This window comes from Chelmon rostratus, chromosome 17 (genome assembly GCF_017976325.1).
Source record: "Chelmon rostratus isolate fCheRos1 chromosome 17, fCheRos1.pri, whole genome shotgun sequence".
Classification (NCBI taxonomy): domain Eukaryota; kingdom Metazoa; phylum Chordata; class Actinopteri; order Chaetodontiformes; family Chaetodontidae; genus Chelmon; species Chelmon rostratus.
In genome coordinates, this window is record NC_055674.1 from 7,193,201 (window position 1) to 7,197,655 (window position 4,455).

Here is a 4,455-nt window from a genome sequence, read left to right on the forward strand (position 1 = left end):
TGGCTGTCTCTCACTGTCTGTGCGAAGCTGAGGCTACACAGAGATGATGCACAGCGCCTCGCCCGTTCACTACACAAACTACCAGTGTTTAGTTTTGGTACATGTGGTACACTCTTTTTTTTTTTTTTTTTTTCTTTTTCTTTCTTTTTCTTTTTTTTTTGTCTCGCGCTGTCTCAAGAATTAAAATAAATGGCATAAAAATTAGGGTGGTTTTTGTCTTATAATTATCAGGGGAAGAAATTCAAAAAGCATGTCATTGTCTATTTTTTTTATTAGAATCTTAATTCAAACCAAAAACCTTGGTTTGAATTAAGTTAATAAAAATCAATACATTGAGCATTTTAATCTCAATACCACTGTAAGCATTCATTAAGAATCAAATAAGTACAGGCAGTCTTGTGTGTCTATTGTTTATATGCTGTATATAAATGATGAAGATGTTTGTACTAATGCAAATTAGATTATTCATCATGTTAGATCTACAGCATGCATAACAATAAAGTTGCGCTCCAGAGATTTAGTTTTTGCATCTCCGCAAACTTGGCGGACAAACTTGATGCAGCAGAAGCAGAGTTGCTCTGGTTTATCCGTCATGGCTTTTTCTTGTTTGGGGCCCTTTTAAGGCAAAACATTACAAGACGTACAAGGTGCATATTTGTTATTTGAGTGTTACAAATTCAATTTCAAGGTGAAAAGTGTTTATAGAGCAGGTTGGAAAACAGTGTGCTTCAGAGACAGCCAGTCTGCAGGTTTTCATTCCAACTTCAAGGCTGCACCAGATCACTTCACTGATAAGTTAAACAGGAAGAAGGTGCTTTGATCAGTCCACCATGGCACAAGTTTTACCTTTCCTGTTGCTGTGGTGCACTCAGGTGGCCTTTGTCATGATTCTTACCACCAGGCAGTTTCACTAGAACAGCCGACAAAGTGGTAAATACCAGCAATAAACTGACGGAAACTATGATAGCTGAGGTCATGAGTTAATCACATTTTACTGCATTGTATAATGGACAACTGGCATAACTGGCCAGTCTCTATCACTACATGCATAATGGTGCAGTAATCAACATTTCCACTAACATTCCTGTTTGAATGACATGTTTCCTAGCTCCCGATGTTGCCCAAATTTTTGCAACCACATTGGAGATATACCTGTTCATGTTTTGACATGTTTATGAATAAAACCAATACATCAAGGGTGGAAATCAAACTAAGTAGCGAGATACCTCTTCTGTATTAACACTGCACTGCTACAAACAGCCATCAACGTGCCACTTTGCACCATTAGACAGAATTTAAATCTTTAATTTGACTGTTCTGTCGCAAAGCCTGCATATAGAACTGCTATAACTTGCCTTTATACGTTGTAACAGATAGCACTGATGCTTTAAAACAAGAAATTCAATGCAACATTGCTTCAACTCAGAACATTTCACTACATTTTAGCAGCACTGTCAGACTTGATTGTGCCATTACTTTATGACTTTACAATGCAAAGACTAAAGGATGGACCAAACGTAGCAATTGTTGTAAATTCCTACGCTTTCATGCCAAGCAGTCACTGAGCAGTCACGCAAATTTACTGCGTCTAAGATGAAAGGCTGTTGTAGCGTCATAAAGACATAAATGCCTTTGATTATGTAATTAGCTCAAACCATTCGAGAGCACGAGAAAGAACAGGAATATATATTTCACACTCTGTCTCATCACATCACCTGAATTGCCTGCTCAAACCTAGAAACCTGTTAAAGTGTGTGGTGTACACTGTGCTTACAATATTTATGCCAGCAAGATAAAACATGAAAAAGACCCAACGCACTTCAGCTTCCTCGAGGCAAAATTGATTTTTTGGCAGCAACAATTTAAGCATCCTGATACTCAAATGCTCAGTTTTTGTATATAGCATCAATTGTTTTCTCTGAGTCTGAATTTTTTTCCAGCCATGACACTGATTTCTTTACACTCCTCTGTTGATTTCTGGATACTGTTCCATTATAATCACACACCATGAACCATGAAAACACTTGACTTGACAAAAGTTTGACTATCAAAAAAAAAACTTAAGACTGAGAATGTGATTTACTTCTCTCTGGCAACAACACAGAAGAGAGTTTACAGTCTGCAGATCAATCTGCTGTATTATGACAGACACAAAGCCTCCTCAGACTCATTACCAGCCCATCCCTGTACTCTAATGAAATACATAAGGCTGTTATGTGTGAGGGTGGGTGAAACTGTGCAAAACGAGCATACTTAATTTTCAAGGCAAAGAAGATCTGGTAACATTTATATAAGAAATTGTTGCTACGATGTGCAAATTGTCTTTGGGCAAACAGCATTTCAACAATTTCAGCCCACATCAGGCGTTTATATTGGTACTCAAGATGAAGTGCACTGCGCAATGAAAGAGCTTCCTCTCACTGAGCATTCATTTTGATGGTCAAACTGGGTGTCACTGTGTCATCATCAAGAAACTGCTGCAAGTGATGAAGAGGGAGTTACTGTCCTCCACTTGCAAAGAGGTTAAGAGCTGAAGATGAAGCAAATACTTTTCTTTAAGTGGTTTTCTTAAGTATTCTGTCTGTGCCTGTCTCCTCCTACTGCCTCCTCATTTTGTAAATAGTTCACATGAAGTTGATGGAGAAGGTGCTCATTTACATGCAAATCAACATGTTTTACCTTGAGTTTGATTGTCTTCCTGACACAGCCTCCAGCAGTACATCCATTTATTGAGGATTCCATTGCACGGTTATTAAGCACATCTGGTTGCAGTAGTGGAAACATCCCTCTCATCACCTTGACACAAGAAGACCTGGCCAAAGCAGAATGTTGCCATAATAGTTTGTCTCCACCATCCATTTGTTCCTGGAGAAGAAGAAACATTTGTTAAATCTTCTTGATATCACAGCAGAAGAATGTTCGAACCAGAAACCAAAGAAGAAGAGTGAATTGTACAGGGTCACCTACAAGTGCATGTATTTGAACGGTAATGCATTTTATGCATCGATCTCTACAACATTAGGAACATAACGGTAATAGATAACATGACACGTTGTCATGTTTGGAAAGCCCCACCATGCAAGTTGGCGGCATTGGTTCCTTCAGTAAGTGACACCCTGGCTGTGTGAATCTGTTATTGGTACACTGCCATTACAAGGTGGAAAATGCTCAGCCATGGTTTTGACTGTGTCTTGTAAAATAAAAAATATCTCATGGGCATGTTAACAAAGTTAAAAACCTGATTTTCATTAGAGCAAATCAATGAAAATTATTCGTAATACCTACCATATAATTTGCGGTTTTCATAATAGCAGTAACATAGGTTACACTCCTAAACTTTTTAGGCCATAAACTAGGCAGCATGATGCCCTCTACTGAAACAGAGCTTTCCCAACAGTGGATTTCTGAATGTAATGATTAACTGGATTGAAAACATTTCCTTTTCTCTATCCCTCTGGCAAAAGCATGTGACACTTGTGGTTAAAACACACACAAAACTATACAGAATAAAACCTTGGACACCCCCAGGACAGATTTCTTGCATGAGAGTGTATTTTCTGTTTTATAACACAGAGGACATACTCAGGGAGACACAATGTACTGCTTAATACCACTACTTTAGACTTAACATCTGGTAAGACGTAACACATGACACTGTTCACAGATAAGGGCTTCAACAGTCACCAAATTCGTCCAGGTATCTGGACCCATCACGAAGCCTCAGCAGCCAAACCTAATGTGATACAGCTGATTAAAGAGCTGAAATCATTATCATCCATGTGAGAATTGTTTCAGTGCATGAACTCTGGCTTCAGCTTTCCAAGTTGATATGGAGGAGAGTGCAGGTGGATGAGTCACCAGACAGGCAAATCACATATCAAGTTAACATTTACACCGCTTTTCTGCTAGCAGGGGCAACACTGAATTATCAGCAGTGCTGTTTAAAACATCAAAACGGCGGTCAGAGCCCAACATGATCAAACGGAGGGCAGTGCTGACGAAACAAGAAAAAAGAAACACGTAAATGAGTGCTGCAGGCAGCTGGTGTGGTGTTTTCACGCCAATCCCTCACCAGCATCTACGGTTTTTAATCATAGGGAGGAGGGCGATAAAAACTACCGGTGTGACTGCACATCAGTCAACCCTGATCAACCAAAGCTGGGACCTTTCAGTGTCTGATGTTGACAGACTTCTCGGAAGCAGAGGTTCAAGGTAAAATCATCAATGATATACATGTCAGAAAAAATATGTATATACATTAATACTTTCTCTCTGTTGCCCAATTGGGCATCTTCTGAACTTCATGGATGCAACACCTTGAACTAATACTGAGCTGCACCCATTTCTTTGTTTAGTTTCAAAGTTGGACCATACCGACTGACATATTTTACTTTTAGAGCATTAGGGCTTTTTTTATCATTAAGTATGGCAGGGATGCAGTCGTTACAGGTCCTT